This window comes from Schistocerca cancellata, chromosome 7 (genome assembly GCF_023864275.1).
Source record: "Schistocerca cancellata isolate TAMUIC-IGC-003103 chromosome 7, iqSchCanc2.1, whole genome shotgun sequence".
NCBI lineage: Eukaryota > Metazoa > Arthropoda > Insecta > Orthoptera > Acrididae > Schistocerca > Schistocerca cancellata.
In genome coordinates this window covers 423,027,377-423,049,309 of record NC_064632.1, presented here as the reverse complement: position 1 = coordinate 423,049,309, position 21,933 = coordinate 423,027,377, and positions in this window count along the sequence as shown.

The following is a 21,933-nucleotide window of genomic DNA, read 5'->3' as shown; positions in this document are numbered from 1 at the left end:
CGGCTTCCTCATAGTGGGTTGGCTGTCTTGCCAATCCACAACAATAATTTTAACTGTACATCCATAACTAGTACTTATCGAGTACATCCAAAACAAAGTAATCCCATTTTATAAATTTTAGCTTCAAATGTAACGTACTGTGTATAAAATTATCAAAAATGGCTCTGAATATTATGAGACTTAACTTCTGAGGTCATCAGTCCCCTAGAACCGAGAACTACTTAAACTTAACTAACCTAAGGACATCACTCACATCCATACCCTAGGAAGGATTCGAACCTCCAACCGTAGCGGTCGCGCGGTTCCAGACTAAAGCGCTTAGAACCGCCCGGCCACACCGGCAGGCATAAAATTATATGAAAGTATTGAGAAACGCAGCAGAGATAATACTGAGTTGTCCAAAAGGCGAAAAATTATACTTTTGTCGATAACTACTGTTGAGGATGTCCCGTTACAGTAGACAATCATCAGGGCCACAGTGCGCAGTTGACTGCCACATATTTCGGAAGACACCGAAAGGCGTGAGGCATCAATGGTTCGGTCGATCCCAAAATAATTATTCGCTGACATTTTCCAGCTACTTTCTAATCGTCCCCAACGGTGTTTTACGAGGAATGGAGGTTAGTTTGAAGGCTAATAAACATAAACTTAAGAACCAAAGTAACTTCCGCATGAAATGTCACTGACAAGTAACGTAGCACATGTATCTTGGACCATACATAGAATGAAATGCTCTAATAGGTAAATAAAAGAAATACTCAGTGAGACGAACAGAAATGACAGTTTTATTCAATGACAATAATTACACTGGAGTTTCCGCGATTCATGATGGTCGCCTGGACACAACAGAGGGATATGATTCTTAATGGTGTGCGGACCCACGCTGACCGTAAGGTTTGTAAGGAGTTCTTGTGGCAGAACATTCCATTCCCCCACTAGCGTGGTTGACAACTGTTCAATGGTCGCTGCAGTACTTTCCCCAACACATCCCCCACTTGATCGACGGGATTTAAGGTGGAGTAACGGGCAGGTCAGTGCATTCGACGAATGTCCCAAGTTCCACTAAACACTTGCGGTACCCGTTGAGAGGACGTATTGCAGCACGTCCACAGGCACCATAGTGTCGGGGTGGGGGGTGGGGTGAAAGACATCATGAATCACAGTGACTAAGTACAATTATTCCCTTTGAATAAAAGTGTCATTTCTGTTCGTCTCATTGCGTTTTTCTTTCAGTTACCTTTTATATAACCCGCCCGGTTGGCCGTGCGGTCTAACGCACGGCTTTCCGGGCAGGAAAGAGCGCCTGGTCCCCGGCACGAATCCGCCCGGCGGATTTGTGTCGAGGTCCGGTGAACCGGCCAGTCTGTGGCTGGTTTTTAGACGGTTTTCCATCTGCCTCGGCGAACGCGGGCTGGTTCCCCTTATTCCGCCTTAGTTACACTATGTCGGCGATTGCTGCGCAAACAAGTTCTCCTCTCATGCGTACACCACCATTGTATTGTTTGTTAACCGGGGGCCTAGAAACGAAGGAGAGACTCCGTCCCCGCCGCAGCCGCAGTGGTCCACAACCCCACGACGACTACCGCAGTCCACTTCACCCCTCCGCCGCCCCACACCGCGTGGCGGTTCGGCCCCCGGTGGACCCCCCCAGGGAGCGTCTCACACCAGACGAGTGTAACCCCTATGTTTGCGTGGTAGAGTAATGGTGGTGTACGTGTACGTGGAGAACTTGTTTGCGCAGCAATCGCCGACATAGTGTAGCTGAGGCGGAACAAGGGGAACCAGCCCGCATTCGCCGAGGCAGGTGGAAAACCACCTAAAAACCATCCACAGACCGGCCGGTTCACCGGACCTCGACACAAATCCGCCGGGAGGATTCGTGCCGGGGACCAGGCGCTCTTTCCCGCCCGGAAAGCCGTGCGTTAGACCGCACGGCCAACCGGGCGGGCACACCACCATTACTCTACCACGCAAACATGGGGGTTACACTCGTCTGGTGTGGTACGTTCCCTGGGGGGGGGGGGGGGGTCGGGCGAACAGCACAAAGCACAATAACCCTGGGTTCGGTGTTGGGCGGCGGAGGCGTGAAGTGGACTGCCGTAGTCGTCGTGGGGTTGTGGACCACTGCGGCTGCGGCGGGGACGGAGCCACTCCGTCGTTTCTGGGTCCCCGGTTAACATACAATAAAATACAATACCTTTTATACTGTAGTGTAGCAGTTCTTTCTGTGTATGGTGCAAGTTTCACCGAGTTATGTTACTTGGCAATGAAGCAGCACTCGAAAGTTACTATCGTCCTTAAGTACGCACCCCAGCGTATTTTTTTTATCTCTTGCGTACTTTGTTTCAAGCCATCATTCAGTGAACACTACAGATAACCATATCGAAATCACTTCGTTTCCCAATGAGCTTGTTACGACCATGGAGAAAAATTAACGTAGACTCAAAATGCTGCAGTTATAAGAATGCGGAAACATGTTTACAAAGGTGCAAACGAATGTAATTAGTGCGTCGTCCGCTGTGTTGTATCGGAACAGTTGTTGACTGGCGCCGTACGTGTCGTTGGTTCCACTACCGTCTCTTGCAGTTATTCATGAATTCACTTCTCAGACGTCTAGCAGTACTGGGATTTACTTTTTATGGAATACTTCTCCTGAAAAAAGCTGTTCAGCTCCCTGTGAGCTTTCATATGTGCCCAATAAATGTGTTTTCTGTGCTAAGTTTTAATTTTTATTCACAATACTGCACTGGTACTTGGATTTGGATGCAACATGACAATAGCCTCTCTTTGAATTCGGATGCTTCCAAGCATCTCAACTTATCGTCTCTCTACATTTTGGTGTAAGATATGTAATACACATTTCTGTATGATCACACTACACCTTTCTACATAGTGCGATATGAGCGACCGATGGGCACCGCTCTTGTAGTTCTCCATAGACCACCTTATGCGACGTTGAGTTAGGATTTAGTGGCGTAGACTAAGGGCCAGACGAGACAGCAGAATGAAACGTAGTTGAGTTAACCACATACTTCTGGGATCTTCTCCATAAAATAAATACGACAGTGAGGCAGATTTTTGGAGGATAAAGTTGTGAAACGTCAAAAGACAATTTTCTGTTTCGTCTGGAGAATGTAACATTTCATTGACAGAAGTTCCATAAAAGGCAGAAATCTAAGGAGATGGTATCTCGATAAATTGAAGATATCAGAGGTTGTAGAGAGTTTCAAAGGTAGTATCCGAGAACGGTTGACTCAAAGTGGGTAAAGGAATACAACAGAAGTCGAATGGGTAGCTTTGAATGATCAAATTCTGAAGGCATCAGAGGGTCACATAGGCAAAAAGACAAGGTCTAGTAAAGATCCTTTGAAGACACGGGACGTAGTGGAATTTAACTAACAAAACGGAAAAACTTAAAACTGCAGTAAATGAAGCGAAAAGGTAAACTGCGTCTATATAAAGAGATTGACAGAAAATGCAAAATGGCTATGCGGGAATGGTTAGAGGACAAAAGCAAGCCTGTAGAAACATTTCTGGCTAAGAGAAAAATCGATGCTACTTATAGGAAAATTAAAGAGATCGTTGGAGGAAAGGAAGGTAGTTGTATGAATGTAACACCACAAATACCGAGCCAGTACCAAGCACAGAAGGGAAAGCTGAAGGGTGGAAAGAATATATAGAAGGGAAATGAACTTGAAAAAAATGTTATATAAACGGAAGAGAAAGTAAATGAAGATGAGATGCGAGACATGATACTGTCAGAAAAATTTGACAGAGCACTGAATGAGGTAAGTGGAAACAAGGGCCCTGGAGTAGACAATATTCCCTCAAAATTATTGGGAGAATCATGAGGACAAAAATATTCCACTTGGTTTGCAAATAACTTCAGGCTTCAAGAACAATGTAATAATTCCAGTTACAAAGACGGTAGTTGCTAACAGCTGTGAATATTGCAGAAACATCAGTTTAATAAATCGCAAAATATTGACATGAATTTTCGGAGAAATGGAGAAACACGCTAGACAATACAGACCCTACGACCTATCTTAGAAGATAAGTTAAAGATTTATTGGATTACACTCCTTAAGGTTCTGAAGGTAGCAGGGATAAAATACAGGGAGCGTAACGTTATTTAGAGATTGTACAAAAATTAGACTACGGTTGCAAGAGTCGAAGGGCATGAAATTGGTGCAAAAGGCTTGGGAAAGCAGATGAACGGAGTAGATTTTGTCTTGAAAACATACCATAACTTGAACATCAACAAAAGGATATAAATTGCAGACGGATGAAAGAGTACAAAACGCAAATTGAAAATAGCATGAAAAATATCTCTGAAAAAGAGAAATTTGATAACATCTAATATAATTTTAAATGTTAGGAAACCACTTGTGAAGGTATTTGTGTGGCGTGTAGCGTTATACGGAAGTGAAATATGGACAATAATCACTTCAGTCAAGAAGACTGTAGAAGCTCTTGAAATGTAGTGCTAAAAAGAATGCTGAAGGCTAGGTGAGTCGAAGGAATAACTGATGCGGCGATACTGAAAGGGCTTGGGGAGAGAAGAACGTAATGGCACAACTTGGCTGAAAGAAGAGATCGGTTGATAGGGCACATCCTTCGGCATGACCTGGAGGCAAGGGTGATGGCGCGTGGGGGAGGGATAAAAATTTTAGCCACGAATACAGTAAGTAAGTTCGAAATGATTTAGGTGGCAGTAGGTATTCCGGAATGAAGAGGTTTGGACAGGATAGAGTATGATGGAGAACTGTCTCAAGCCCGTCTTCTGACTGAAGACCACAGCAATAACATCGTCAGTGAGGTTCTTTGAGGGGAGAGAAACCATTCTAGGGACTGTTTGAAGCACTTTGTGAAAAAATTACAATCCTTCAATCAGGATTTTGCATGTTTCCTTTTTTCTTCTTTTTAGTCGTTAGTCTTCCTATTTGTTTGATGCGGCCCGCCACGAGTTCCTCTCTTGTGCCAACATTTTCATCTCAGAGTAGCACCTGCAAACTAAGTCCTTAATTATTCACTGGATATATTCCAGTCTGTGTGTTCCTCTACTGTTTTTACTCTATACAGCTCCCTCTGGTGCCATGGATGTTATTTCCTGATGTCTTAACAAATGTCTTACCATCCTGTCCCTTCTTCCTGTCATGATTACCATATAATCCTTTCCTCGTCGTTTTTGCAGAGACCTTGTCATTCCTTACCTTATCAGTCCATCAAATTTTCAACATCACACCACATCACTGATGCTTCGATTCTCTTACGTTCCGGTTTTCCCATAGTCCATATCTCACATTTATATAATGTTGTGCTCCAAACGTACAGTTTCAGAAATTTCTTCGTCAAATTAAGGCCTTTATTTGATACAGTAGACTTCTCTTGCCCAGTAACCACCTTTCTGCCAATGCTAGTCTGCTTTTTATGTCTTCAGTGCTCCGTCCGTCATGGGTTATTTTGTTGCCTAGGTAGCAGAATTCCTTAACTTCATCCACGTCGTGGTCATCAATTATGGTATTAAGTTTCTACCATTTCTGCTGTCTCTCATTACTTCCAGCTTTCTTCGATTTACTATCATTCCATATTCTTCTCTCATTAGACTGTTCACTACGTTCACTAGATCCTATAATACTTTTTTCACTTTCACTGAGAATAGCAATGTCATCTTATCATTGATATCAAATGGCTCTGAGCACTATGCGACTTAACTTCTGAGGTCATCAGTCGCCTAGAACTTAGAACTAATTAAACCTAACTAACCTAAAGACATCACACACATACATGCCCGAGGCAGGATTCGAACCTACGACCGTAGCAGTCGCTCGGTTCCAGACTGTAGCGCCTAGAACCGCACGGCCCTTCCTGCCGGTGTATCATTGATATCTTTTCACCTTGAATTTTAATACCACTCTTGAATCTTTCTTGTATTTCCCTCATTATTTCTTTGACGTGTAGATTGAACAGTAGGTGTGAAATGCTACAACCCTATCTTAAACCCTTTTAAATCGCAGCACTACGCTCTTGATCTTTCTCTCTTATGATTCCCTTTTGGTTCTTGTATATATAAATTACAATCCGCTTTTCCCTATAGCTTAATCCTATTTTCTCAGAATTTCGAATATCTCTTGCCATTTCACATAGTCGAACGCTTTTTCCAGATGATAAATGCTATGAACATGTTTCGATTTTTCTTCATTCTCCATCCTATTATTAACCGTAATATCAGAGCTGCCTCTCTGCTGCCTTTACCTTTCGTAAAACCGAATTGATCGTCAGTAACAGGCCCTCTATTTTCTTTTCCATTCTTCTGTATATTATTCTTGTCAGCAACTTGGATGCATGAACTATTAAGGTAACTGTGCGATAATTCTTGCACTTGTCAGCTCTTGCAATCTTCGGAATTATGAGTATAATGTTTTTCCGAAGGTCTGCTGGTGAAACGCCAGTCTCATACGTTCTACTCGCAACGCGAATAATCGTTTTGTTGCCATGTTCCTCAATGGTTTAAGAAATTCCGATGGAATTTTATCAATCTCTTCTACGTTATTTGATCTTAGGTCGTATAAAGCTCTTTTAAATTTTGGCTCTAATAACGGGTCCCCTATCACTTCCTTGTCGACCCCTGGTTCTTGTTCTGTCACTTCATCAGACAAGTCCTCCACAATATAGAAACCTTCAGTGTTCTCTTTCCACTTATCCGCTTTCTCCTCTGCGTTTAACAGTGGATTTCTCGTTGCACTCTTAATGCCACGGCCCTTGTTCTTAATTTCACCGAAAGCTGTTTTGATTTTTTTATATATTGAACCAGACTTTCCGACAAACATTTCTTTTCCATTTCTTCATTTTATTTATGCAGCCATTTCACCTTAGCTTCCCTGCTCTTTCTATTCATTTTACTTCTAAGTGACACGTATTTCTGTATTCCTGAATTTTCCTGAATAGTTTTGTACGTCCTTCTTTCGTCGATCACCTGAAGTATTTCTTTCTGCCTTTCGTTTTCTGGCAATTACCTTCCTTGTACCTATGTTTTTCTATCCAACTTCTATGATTGCTCTTTTTAGATATGTCGAGTCCTCTTCAGCTGAACTGCTTACTGAGCTATTCATTATCGCAGTATCTGCGAGTATAGCCTCAGAGAACTTCAAGTATATCTTTTCATTTCTTAGTACATCCTTATCCCACTTCTTTATGCTCTGATTCTTTCTGACTTGTCTCCTAGACTTCAGCCTATTCTTCATCATTACTAAATTGTTATGAGTCTATATCAACTCCTGGATACGCCTTACAATATTTGATTCCCGAATCCCCAAGATTGGCGATCTTTTACAGAAGCTCGAAATTTAGCGCGGACTTCAATGCGAGATGCTTGTAACAGTTTCCACAACGAAACTTTGTCTCGAAACCTGGCAGAAAGTCCAAAGAGATTCTGGTCGTATGTAAAGTATGTTAGCGGCAAGGAACAATCAATGCCTTCTCTGCGCGATGGCGGGTTGGGTTGTTTGGGGGAAGAGACCAAACAGCGAGGTCATCAGTCTCATCGGATTAGGGAAGGACAGGGAAGGAAGTCGGCTGTGCCCTTTCAAAGGAACCATCCCGGCATTTACCCGGAGAGATTTAGGAAAAGCACGGAAAACCTAAACCAGGAGGGCCGGACGCGGGATTCAACCGTCGTCTTCCCGAATACGAATCCAGTGTGTTAATCACTGCGCCACCTCGCTCGGTCTCTCCGCGATAGCAATGGAGATACTACCGAAGACAGTGCTGCCAAAGCAGAGTTACTGAACGCAGCCTTCCGAAATGCCCTCACAAAAGAAGACGAAAATATTACAGACGTCGAATCAAGAACAGCTGCCAACATGAGTAACGTAGAAGTAAATATCCTCGGAGTAGTGAAGCAACTTAAATCAAATAAAAGCAAGTATTCTGGTCCAGACTATATACCAATTAGACTCCTTTCAGAGTATGCTGATGCATTAGCTCCATACTTAACAATCATATACAACCGTTCGCTCGACGAAAGATCCGTACCCAAAGAACGGAAAGTTTCACAGGTCACACCAATATTCAAAAAAGGTAGTAGCAGTAATCCATTTAATTACAGGCTCATATCATTAACGTCGATATGCAGTAGCATTATCATCATCATCATCATCATCATCATCATCATCATTTAAGACTGATTATGCCTTTCAGCGTTCAGTCTGGAGCATAGCCCCCCTTATACAGTTCCTCCATGATCCCCTATTCAGTGCTAACATTGGTGCCTCTTCTGATGTTAAACCTATTACTTCAAAATCATTCTTAACCGAATCCAGGTACCTTCTCCTCGGTCTGCCCCGACTCCTCCTACCCCCTACTGCTGAATCCATGAGTCTCTTGGGTAACCTTGCTTCTCCCATGCGTGTAACATGACCCCACCATCTAAGCCTGTTCGCCCTGACTGCGACATCTATAGAGTTCATTCCCAGTTTTTCTTTGATTTCCTCATTGTGAACACCCTCCTGCCATTGTTACCATCTACTAGTACCTGCAATCATCCTAGCTACTTTCATATCCGTAACCTCAGCCTTGTTGATAAGGTAACTTGAATCCACCCAGCTTTCGCTCCCATACAACAAAGTTGGTCGAAAGATTGAACGGTGCACAGATAACTTAGTCTTGGTACTGACTTCCTTCTTGCAGAAGAGGGTAGATCTTAGCTGAGCGCTCACTGCATTAGCTTTGCTACACCTCGCTTCCAATTCTTTCACTATGTTGCCATCCTGTGAGAATATGCATCCTAAGTACTTGAAACCGTCCACCTGTTCTAACTCTGTTCCTCCTATTTGGCACTCAATCCGTTTATATTTCTTTCCCCCTGACATTACTTTCGTTTTGGAGATGCTAATCTTCATACCATAGTCCTTACATTTCTGATCTAGCTCTGAAATATTACTTTGCAAACTTTCAATCGAATCTGCCATCACAACTAAGTCATCCGCATATGCAAGACTGCTGATTTTGTGTTCACACATCTTAATCTCACCCAGCCAATCTACTGTTTTCAACATATGATCCATATATAATATGAACAACAGTGGAGACAGGTTGCAGCCTTGTCTTACCCCTGAAACTACTCTGAACCATGAACTCAATTTACCGTCAACTCTAACTGCTGCCTGACTATCCATGTAAAGACCTTTAATTGCTTGCAAAAGTTTGCCTCCTATTCCATAATCTTGTAAAACAGACAATAACTTCCTCCTAGGAACCCGGTCATATGCCCTTTCTAGATCTATAAAGCATAGATACAATTCCCTGTTCCACTCATAACACTTCTCCATTATTTGCCGTAAGCTAAAGATCTGGTCCTGACAACCTCTAAGAGGCCTAAACCCACACTGATTTTCATCCAATTGGTCCTCAACTAATACTCGCACTTTCCTTTCAACAATACCTGAGAAGATTTTACCCACAACGCTGATTAAAGAGATACCTATGTAGTTGTTACAATCTTTTCTGTTTCCATGTTTCAAGATTGGTGTGATTACTGCTTTTGTCCAGTCTGATGGAACCTGTCCCGACTCCCAGGCCATTTCAATTATCCTGTGTAGCCATTTAAGACCTGACATTCCACTGTATTTGATGAGTTCCGACTTTATTTCATCCACCCCAGCCGCTTTATTGCACTGCAATCTATTGACCATTTTTTCTACTTCCTCAAATGTGATCCTATTTCCATCATCATTCCTATCCCATTCTACCTCGAAATCTGAAACATTACTGATCGCATTTTCACCTACATTGAGCAACTCTTCAAAATATTCCCTCCATCTGCCCAAGGCATCCACAGGATTCACCAGCAGTTTTCCTGACCTGTCCAATATACTTGTCATTTCCTTCTTACCTCCCTTTCGAAAACTGCTAATTACACTCCAGAATGGTTTTCCAGCAGCTTGACCCATAGTCTCCAACCTGTTTCCAAAGTCTTCCCACGATTTCTTCTTGGATGCTGCAATTATCTGTTTGCCTTTGTTTCTTTCTTCAACATAACTTTCTCTGTCTACCTGGGTTCTGGTATGTAGCCATTTTTGATACGCCTTCTTTTTCCTTTTACAGGCTGCCTTGACTGTATCATTCCACCAAGCTGTTTGCTTCATCCTACTTTTACACAATACTGTTCCAAGACATTCTTTAGCCACTTCTAGTACTGTGTCCCTGTACCTTGTCCATTCCTTTTACAATGACTGTACTTGACTACATTCAACTAACTGGTACCTTTCTGAGATCGCTGTTATGTACTTGTGCCTGATTTCCTTATCCTGAAGTTTCTCCACTCTTATCCTCGTACATATGGACCTGACCTCCTGCACTTTCGGCCTCACAATCCCAATTTCACTGCAGATTAAATAATGATCAGTGTCATCAAAGAATCCCCTGAATACACGTGTGTCCCTCACAGCCTTCCTAAATTCCTGATCTGTTATTATCTAGTCAATGACAGATCTGGTTCCCCTGCCTTCCCAAGTATACCGGTGAATGTTCTTATGTTTAAAAAAGGAGTTTGTGATTACTAAGCCCATACTGGCACAGAAATCCAAGAGTTGTTTCCCGTTCCTGTTGGCCTCCATATCCTCTCCAAATTTACCCATAACCTTTTCATACCCTTCTGTTCGATTTCCAATCCTGGCGTTAAAATCACCCATGAGCAGAACACTGTCCTTGTCCTTTACTCTAACAACTACATCACTGAGTGCCTCATAAAAACTATCCATCTTATCTTGATCTGTCCCTTCACAACGCGAATATACTGACACAATCCTAATTTTCTTGCTAGACACTGTCAAATCTATCCACATCAGTCGTTCGTTTACATACCTTATTGCAACTACGCTGGGTTCCATTTCTTTCCTGATGTAAAGCCCTACACCCCATTGTGCTATTCCTGCTTTGACTCCTGACAGGTAGACCTTGTATTCTCCCACTTCCTCTTCTTTCTCACCCCTTACCCGAATGTCACTAACAGCTAAAATGTCCAGCCCCATCTTACTTGCAGCCTCTGCCAGCTCTACCTTCTTCCCAGAGTAGCCCCCATTGATATTAATAGCTCCCCATCTCATTACCATTTGTTTGCCAAGTCGTATCTTAGGAGTCCCTGGTTTGTCAGTTAGAGGTGGGACTCCGTCTCCTCCAAAGGTCCGAGGCATTTTGCTCTGATTGTTGCCAGCATCATATTTAAAGTACCAGGGAAGCAGGTTGCTAGCCTTACTTGCCCCGAGTCCCATTGGGTTTTACCCCTAACGGCTGAGGGACTAACCGGTGGATTTGGTAGTCTTTGCCGTATGAGCACAAAGGGGACCACGACTCAGAATATGTCCGAGATGCCCAGCCTTATTCCAAAGTAACTGGTATCCCGACTGTCGGGACCACTTACTTGGCCACTCATACGTTGCCCGTGGTTCATGAACTAGGACATGACTACAGGAACCCACACCATGAACCACTGCAGTAGCATTATCGAATATATATTGTTCGAACATTACCCCGAAGAAAACGGTCCATTGACACACAGTCAACATGGGTTTAGAAAACAGCTAACTAGCTCTTTATTCGCATGAAGTGTTGAGTGCTGTTGAAAAGGGATTTCCGATAAATTCTGTACGTCGGGTTACAGGAAGGCTTTTGACACTGTACCACACAAGTGGCTTGTGAGAAATTGCGTTCTTATGGAATATCTTCTCAGTTATGTGACTGTATTTGAGATTTCCTCTCAGAGTGATCATAGTTCGTAGTAATTAAGTCGTCGAGTAAAACAGAACTGATTTCTTGAGTTCGCCAAGGTAGTGTTATAGGCCCTTTGCTGTTCCTTATCTATATAAACGATTTGGGAGACAATATGAGCAAACGGTTGTTTGCAGATGACGCTGTCGATTATCGACTAATAAAGTCATCAGAAGATGAAAACAAATTGCAAAACGATTTAGAAAAGATATCTAAATGGTGCGAAAATTGGCAGTTGACCCTCTGTTAGATAATTTAACAGATCTACTTAGGAGAATGCCTACACAACACTTGTCCGTTCACTTTTAGAATGCTGCTGCGCGGTGTATGATCCTTACAAGATAGAACTGACGGGGTACATCTAAAAATTCCAAAGAAGGGCAGCACATTTTGTATTATGGCGAAATATGGGAGAGATTGTCGCGGAAATGATACAGGATTTGGGCTGGACATCATTAAAACAAAGGCGTTTTTCGCTGCGATGGAATCTTCTCACGAAATTCCAATCACCAACTTTCCCCTCCGAATGCCACAATATTTTGTTGACGCCGACCTATATAGGGAGAAACGATCACCACAAGAAAATGAGGGAAACCAGTGCTATTACGGAAATATATAGGTGTTCGTTCTTTCCGCGCGCTATACGAGATTGGAACAATAGAGAATTGTGACGGTGGTTCGATGAATACTTTGCCAGGCACTTAAATGTAATTTGCAGACTATCCATGTAGATGTAGAATCTCTGCCCAAGCATGATGTAATCTAACTGAAATCTTCCCCTATCTCCTCTTGTCATTCTAGAACAGAGGATTGTGTAAGTAGGCTGTTTAGATTTCATGTTGGTAACGCCACTTAGCGCTCTGTATGAAAATCACTGATTGTGCTGTATGCAGTCTGTGGCTGGTTGGCATTGTTGGAATATTCGCTATTGTAGTGTTGAGCAGCTGCATGTGAACAGCGCGTAGCGTTGCGCAGTTGGAGGTGAGCCGCCAGCAGTGGTGGATGTGGGGAGAGAGATGCAGAATTTTGAGAGCGGACGATCTGGACGTGTGTCCGTCAGAAAATGGAAATTTGTAAGACTGGATGTCATGAACTGTCTTTTGAACACTATTAAGGTAAATACATTGTTTGTTCTCTACCAAAATCTTTGATTTGCTGACTATGCGTATCAGTAGTTAGTGCCTTGAGTAGTTAGAATCTTTTATTTAGCTGGCAGTATTGGCGCTCGCTGTATTGCAGTAGTTCGAGTAACGAAGATTTTTGTGAGGTAAGTGATTCATGAAAGGTATAGGTTATTGTTAGTTAGGGCCATTCTTTTGTAGGGATTATTGAAAGTCAGATAGCGTTGCGCTAAAAATATTATGTGTCAGTTTAGTGATGATCAGAATAAGTAAAGAGAAAAATGTGTGAGTACGTTCAGTTTTGCTCGGCTGTTTGAAAATCATATAACGTAAGAGGTTTAGCAGCACAGTAATTTATAAATTTTTTCCAAGGGGACGTTTCAATTGCTATTACTAGCTGAAATTTACTGCAGAACTAGTCTTGCTCCTCTCTCATTCCTAACATCAAGCCTGTATTCTCCCACAACCCTTTTTTTCTACTCCTCTCCCTACGACCACATTCCAATCCCCCATGACTATTCGATTTTCATCTCTCTTTACTGACTGAATTACCTGTTCGAAATACTCATATACTTTTTACACTACTTCAAACAAATGTGAGTCAATTATGTTAACTCATCACAATTTCACTATGATAGTGTTGCAGGCAATATGAACCTGTTGAGAATGCCACTACCATAACTCTGAAAGCCAGTATTCAGAAAAAACATTAGACTAACCGATTGTCTTTGTTACATAATGGGTAAATCAATATGAAGGTACAAAAAAACTGAATTGTCGTTTGAGCACCTATACAGGGTATAACAGAATGACATTTTAAAGATTTGGGAGATTCTAGACGATGAAATTTTGAGCGTTTTGATATAAGAAACCTACAGTCGAAAATATGAGATAAAGTTTCTACAACCAGTACTGGCCCACTGAAAATACACACACATGTACGAGAAGCTACTACGTGAGACTCTGAGTGAACATTTGGGCTGGTGTTCTTTTAGACTACCTTCCTGAACCACCCATTTCAGTGGTGTGAAGTGTATGAACTTTCTGGAAGATGCCTGAACTTATGGAGAACATTCTCTTGCAGTTGCCCACTAGTTTGTGGTTTCAGAACGATGATGTTCCAGTACACTTTGATCGTTGGACCTGAGTATCTCTCACAGACAACTTTAGGCAGAGAGAAATTAGAAGGGGATGCCCAGTCCCTTGACCTGATCTCAACCCTCTTGACTTTTGCCTCTGAGATAACGTAAAGGCCGGCCGGAGTGGCCGTGCGGTTCTAGGCGCTACAGTCTGGAAGCGCGAGACCGCTACGGTCGCAGGTTCGAATCCTGCCTCGGGCATGGATCACGTAACTAAGTTGATGGTCGTCACACTGAACATTTACTCTGTAGTAGCGAAGCCACAGATTTGGTTTTCGGTATTTCATTCTACTCTGTTGCCAAGAAACGTTTCCCAACTACAGTATACTGGTATTCCATTTAGCCTACCGAATGTGTAGAAAATATAGAAATATGTAAACTAAACATTTTACCCTGGCATTTAGCGTGACATCAAGCAGGTGCTAGGCACGAGTAATGGTGATACTATTCTTTAGCAATGCGATTTGCGGAATCTGTGGCTTGGTGACACATTTTTAGAACAGAAGATGGTAAAAGCCACAAGCTGGCGGGTTATCCGAAAGTCGAAGTTCACATTTCTTTAAAAAGGACACTCCATTAGGAATCAGAAAGGAGCGTACAGGGCTCCGCTCATCAGCCTTTGATAGTGATTAACATTATTTAAACAAAATTTTGTGTGGTTAAAATAATATTGGTGACATGCATGATTGTTCTTCATGTGAGTTGCACCATGTCGTATGAAGATGGTAATGATGCGAGCTTCATAAAAATTTCGTTAAGACACACGGATGTAGATGGGAGTGGGAAGAAAGTTATGTGTGAAAAGGCTGTGAGTGATTAAGGACGAAGGAACCAATAGGTGAAATTTCGTGCCATGGCGTAGGTAGGATAGTAACCAAGCATGTAGTGCTTCGTTGGAACTTTCGGTTGTGATGGGTGAGTAAAATTTCTCTAGTAGTGATTGTGGAGTATTTTAATGTTTCGAAATGGAAGAAAGGTGCGGCGTTTTGATACAGATCTAGTAGCAGTTCAGTGTTCTCAAGAATGGGGGATAAAACTGGATTTGTATCGTTAAGTTCACCGGAAATATAGAAGTCTAGGTGTTTGAGAAATACAGGGCAAATATCAATAAAACCGTCAAACTGCAAGAACGTATTTCTCACTGGAAATAAAGAAAAAAGGTCCTATGACCGTGTGTTCGGAAGTGGACTGCGTGCATGCAACGACATCCCGGAACACAGTACAGAGCTGCATAGCATCTACGTCACAACAGTTGATCAAAGTGACCTCCATGGGATTTCAGGTGACAGGATAGTAGCGGTTGTCAAGCAGTATGCACATAATCGTACATTGGCTTACAACATGTTGGGGGTCCACTTTCCTGGAGTTAGTACTACGGTTCGTTTATATATCCTGTAGAATCTTGTCCTCCAAATGTGTTGTATGCACAGACCGCCGCCTCCCTGCACATTTGTCTCTCTGAAAGGACCTTTGATCACACAAACAACCAAAAAGTGTTTGAATTGTTGTGTGTTGTGGTTGGTGTGTGTGTGTGTGTGTGTGTATATATATGTGTGTGTGTGTGTGTGTGTGTGTGTGTGTGTGTGAGAGAGAGAGAGAAAGAGAGAGAGAGAGAGAGAGAGTACTCGCTTTGATATAACCGTATTGCCCCTCGAACGTTCCCATCTGCTTGGCCGTACACAAACACCATCTCGGCTTGTTCTGACATAAATACCGGACCAACCTGATGCTTACAGTACGCTGCGTCCATCACACAGCCTTCAACACACAAAGAAGACAGGGTACATAGTCGGAGGGAGTTTCATTTGCCAACGCCATCTACCGTGGAAACAATGCATTTCCGGACAGAAGTTCATAGGATTTTTTCCTCCATTTCATGTCAGGAATCGGTCACTGCAGTTTGTCAGTTTTATTACTGTTGACCTTGTATGAGAGATATACAGGGTGAGTCACTAACTATTGCCACCTAGAATAGCTCCGAAAGTATGATAGGAGCTGAAAAGTTTGTGGGACAAACGTTGCATGGTACAACGGGGGCCATAATATATCGTTGACTTTTTGTAGAACACTACCTAATCTTTAAAAAAATATCTTACTTACATATTTACAGAACAATTCTATCTGGTCAACCGTTGAAATTTGAACTATTCTTGTTATACACTGATCATTTCCCAAAAATTAGATGTTCTATTTTAGAAATTATACAAATCTTTGTATTTACTATCATTAGTAAAAATTGTAGAGGGAGGCCAAGGTTTGACTACAATAAGCAGTTACGAATAGATGTAAGTTACAGCAGGTGTGCAGAGATGATGACACTTGCGCAGGACAGGTTTTCATGGAGTCCTGCGTCAAACAAGTTTGCGGGTGGAAGACGACAAAAACAGAAATTATCTTAGAATCCACTTTAAATATCAGGGCAACATAATTCCATTTGTTGCACCCAATGCGAATACTGCACAGCCAAGTATCACAGTTTCACAAAACATACGAGTAAGTAACGATGATCAATACCAGAAAACTTAGTTTTACTCTCTTTACGTAACAGAAAGTACTTTCACTACTTTGTAAGCAAATACGATTAACAGCGGGAACGTACTGCCACAACATCTGTCTCCATGCCAGCTCCAACAGAAGCTTTAATCTTCCTTCTGCTGCTGAATGCCAGTTACTTCACGAATTTTAACGTATCATATCTAACTCAAAAATGTACATATTTGTTACAGTATTATCAGAGACTAATCATTCATTTCCCAGCTTTTAATACGGATTTATACATCGCACATTACTTTGTAGAAACTCAGAGACTGCTGTTTTATTTTGGGTACTAACCGAGGTAAAGAGCAATTAACTGAAATGCATAAATTTATGTATTCATAAATAAAAAGAAATATTTATTGTGTAATACTGCGCAAGACTGTTTCGATGCAATTAGAAACATTAATTTTCTTTCTCTTCATTCCGGTACGTGAAAGAGTGGAAGCGAAAGGAAAATCTCTTTTGATCTGCTACTGCTTTTGGTACACACATCGCTCGTGCCTTTAGACTTGCGATATCGCGAATGAGACTATAATACGGTAGGTCTGAAACACCACGCGAACACCTCTTTAGCGGTGCACTTAACTTCATTTCGCACGACGGCTTATTTTGCGTCAATAATTACACGTCCATCGTCTCTTTGGGCTTCAGCTGATCGGGTCAAATTGCAATTGTAAATCCAATTTCCTACGCAGTTCAATCAGCGTTTCATCTGATAAATGGATTTACCGAGTGAATGATGGATGCGGAATTTTTTATTTGCGGCTGTTTGGGCGCACTGGTCCGCCCTTTGCGTTTTCGACACAGCCACTGAACGATCAATTAGATTTCCAACCAGAAGGCCTTTCAATAACCCACAATATGACATCCTGTGAAATAGCGTTCTTTGAGATTAAAGAGAATGCCACAACTGTTTCCCTACAGTACCACAGACGCGTGAGTACAATCACCTAACGTTACACATCTATACAAGGCTATGAATAAGCCTTGCGCTCATAAAAGCAACACAACACACTTACACAATTTTATTTGGAACTGGTGTTAGTTTTTTATTTAACTCGATCGGATTAAGATCTTCAGGCTCTCTCTTACACCCGACCAGGGCTTCACTTACACAGTTAACAACATAGTCACTTAGGAAACGACAATCATTTATATATGACAAATAGTGAGCAATGATAGTAATACTGGTAGTAGACACAAAATGTATTTGCAGGCGTATGAAAGCGATATTTTCTGACACAGCGAGTTCTGAGGTAGACTGCATTAGCTAAGACATTTGAGAAATAAGGATGGTCTGGTTGGCAAGAAAGGTACTTTCTCGTAATGGCGTGATGAGTGCGTAGATAAACAAAGAATGACATTACTGTTGTTTTAATAGATATGCCATTAACTGCCTTTTGAAGCTATAGACGTTTTAAGTTCTCTGTTAGTGATTCATCAGAGTTGTGTAAAATATTTAATCATCACTTTTTGTCAGTAGTTGGCAAGTTAGACCAAAATTTTATTAGCACAGGTAAATAAGTAGAAATGGTATTTCGAGACAGCACAATAACATCAACAAGATGGAACAAGAAATCCTGAAAATATGTCAGTTATTACATCATTAAAGAGTAAAGAATCTCAAGGGTAAGATGAAATTTTAAGAAGGATCATCAAGATCTGTGCACCATACGTTTCTTCGGTACTCAGTCATCTGTGCAATGTGTCTTTCACTTGTGGTCAGTTTCCTGACAGAATGATATACGAGTTAATGAAATAACTTTATAAAAAGGGTGAAACACAGAGAGATGCTGTCCATTCTCTTTACTACGAGGATTTCCAGAAGTTTTTTGAGAATTCAACGTGTAGGAGAGTAGTGGTAAATGACAGTACACACTCTTAGTTTGCCTTCAAGGGAGACGTACTCACAGAAAATGGTATTTATTATTTTGTGTCAGAGGCACCGGCAGGGCTAAGCTGTAGGATGAGAGCGGTAGGTATTTTCTTTGAGTTAACGAAGGTGTTTAATTGTGTGGACCATGCAATACCTTTGCGTAAGTTATAACATTATGGGATGAGAAATACTTGTAGGTCTGCAAAACAGGTAGTGGACTATTGTCCTCCAATGTCAATAAACACGGGAGAGGTTTGAATCTGAGTGGGCCGGGGGTGACACAGGGTTCTGTTAAGGGTCCATTACACGTCATATACGGGTGTTCAAAAAACAGTGTCGAAAACTTTGAGTGGTGGTAGTACTCATCGAAACAAGAACAATGAATCCAATAAATATGGAGCCGCAAATGCATACTTTCTGTGATAAACACGTGTTTACAGGAGGTATTCAACGTGGCGTCCATTCATGACAATGCATCCCTCTGTACTCTGGCTTAAGGAATGGCGCACCCTTTGAAGTATACCCGGTTATTGCTGTACCTACAGGCACGTACTGAAGACGTGACCCTGCAGTGTACGAAGATCGTTGATTGGTGTGGCGTAGACAAATTCCTCCAAGTGACCCCGTAAACAAAACTCTAAGGGACTGAGGCCTGGGGAACGTGCACGCCAAGATGTACCCTCCCCACCGCCGAGCAGTCCAGCGGCCCTCAAATGTCTGCGTCAGATGTTCGCGCACATTTTGACGAAAGTGTGCTGGTGCGCCATCATGCATGAACCACATTTGTATTCATAAATGCAATGGCACAGCCTCCAGCAGGATAGGCAATACATTAATGAGAAAGTCCAGACAGTGCGCTCCAGTTAACCTTTGTGATAACACATATGACCCTATTAATCCATCGCCAATTACGCCTGCCCATACGTTCATTGAGAATAGGTGTTGATGCCCTCTTTCCTGAATTTCTTGGGGATTTACATCTGCCCTTACATGCTGGTTATGAATATTCACAACACCATCTCTTGTGAACTCTACCTCATCGGTAAATAAAATCATGGATGTGAACAGTGTATCTGTGGCACACTTCAGCAACAGCCATTGACAGATCCGCCGTCTGCAAAGATATCCTGTGGCGTTAGGGTCTAAATCCGCTTGAGATGATACGGGTACAGCAATTGTTGATGAAGTACCATCCAGATAAGAGAGCGAGGCACGCCTTCTGCTGCTGCTAATCGTCGCACGGTGGCTCCAGGGGTTTCTTCCACCGAACATAGCACACGCCCCTCCATGTCAGGCGTGTAGATCGTTCGGGGAATACCACTGTCAGTCTTCCGAAGTGCAAGGGCACCCTTGTCCCTCAGACACTGGAAAAGTTTGCCGAACAGCTTATCAGAGGGCATCCAGCGCTGTGGACATATTTCAGCGTAGAGGGCAAGGGCTCGCAGGCTACGTCGCTCACAGGCTACGTCCACTTGCTAAACCATAGCAGAATATCACATAGACCATTTCACTTGTCGAGTAGTAGGCTTCCATTGCTAACAACTGATGGAAGAGAAAAAATGTAAATGCACTATACCGTTTATACGTACAAACAGTGCAATAACAGTAAAAATATAAGTGAATCCGCGTTTGGAAGTTGGCAAAACGCTATGATACGTACCCAGGATTGACAGCACCGTACAATAAGAGACACAAACACGACGAAAATTAATGTAGTCTATAACGCGACTCGAACCACACAACTGACTGGAGACTGCCTAATGGTAGGTAGAGTACTATGAGTGAGACATCACAGTATCCTGCCGACATATTTGACGGAGCGCTAATGTAACGACTGGGCTAATATTCTCAACCAAGCGTCGCGCAACCTTTCCGTAAACACCTGTTTACCTCGGAAAGTATGCGTTTCCGGACCTATGGTTATTGGACTTACTTTTCTTGTTTCGATGAGTACTACCACCTCTCAAAGTATTCGACAGTTATTTTTTAACTATGTATAATGTGTGTGTGTGTGTGTGTGTGTGTGTGTGTGTGTGTGTGTGTGTGTGAATGTTCTTCCATTAAAAAGGAAAGGTGACAGAAAAAGTTTGAAACCAGCAGAGATTCATGGTTTACTGTAACAAACGCAGGGAATACAGTTACAACAACAAATTCAGGGCCGTTACAAACACAAAGAAAAAAAAAAGAGGACACCCAATACGAATTTCTGAAGTTAGCCTGTAAACATCTGTGCAAAGGAAACAGAAACTGAAACTGTCACAAAAGCCTGGTCTTTGAAACTGCAATGTCATTCTCAATGGAGAGAAGTCTTCCGAAGTAAGAGTGATTTCAGGTGTGCCGCAGGGGAGTGTCGTAGGACCGTTGCTATTCACAATAGACATAAATGACCTGGTGGATGACATCGGAAGTTCACTGAGGCTTTTTGCGGATGATTCTGTGGTATATCGAGAGGTAGTAACAATGGAAAATTGTACTGAAATGCAGGAGGATCTGCAGCGAATTGACGCATGGTGCAGGGAATGGCAATTGAATCTCAATGTAGACAAGTGTAATGTGCTGCGAATACATAGAAATATAGATCCCTTATCATTTAGCTACAAAGTAGCAGCTCAGCAACTTGAAGCAGTTAATTCCATAAATTATCTGGGAGTACGCATTAGCAGTGATTTAAAATGGAATGATCATATAAAGTTAATCGTCGGTAAAGCAGATGCCAGACTGGGATTCATTGGAAGAATCCTAAGGAAATGCAATCCGAAAACAAAGGAAGTAGGTTACAGTACGCTTGTTCGCCCACTGCTTGAATACTGCTCAGCAGTGTGGGATCCATACCAGATAGGGTTGATAGAAGAGATACAGAAGATCCAACGGAGAGCAGCGCGCTTCGTTACAGGATCATTTAGTAATCGCGAAAGCGTTACGGAGATGATAGATAAACTCCAGTGGAAGACTGCAGGAGAGACGCTCAGTAGCTCGGTACGGGCTTTTGTTGAAGTTTCGAGAACATACCTTCACCGAAGAGTCAAGCAGTATATTGCTCCCTCCTACGTATATCTCGCGAAGAGACCATGAGGATAAAATCAGAGAGATTAGAGCCCACACAGAAGCATACCGACAATCCTTCTTCCCACGAACAATACGAGACTGGAATAGAAGGGAGAACCGATAGAGGTACTCAAAGTACCCTCCGCCACACACCGTCAGGTGGCTTGCGGAGTATGGATGTAGATGTAGATGTAGCCTGCACTCCAGCAACGTGCCATTGCTGAGAAGATTATTAATGACAACTTACTTGAGTCTGAATTTGACAATTTACACAGAAATTCAGTTGCAATTAGTGTTAGCCAGCCTCACAGTTGCATGCCATCACTGCAGCAAGTGGCACTGGCTGATGATAACCGGACAGTTACTCCGGTGTACAATGCACCAAGTGAAACTATTCGGAATCATATAGAGCCGCAAACTGAAGAGATGGGATCGTAAGTGGAAGTGA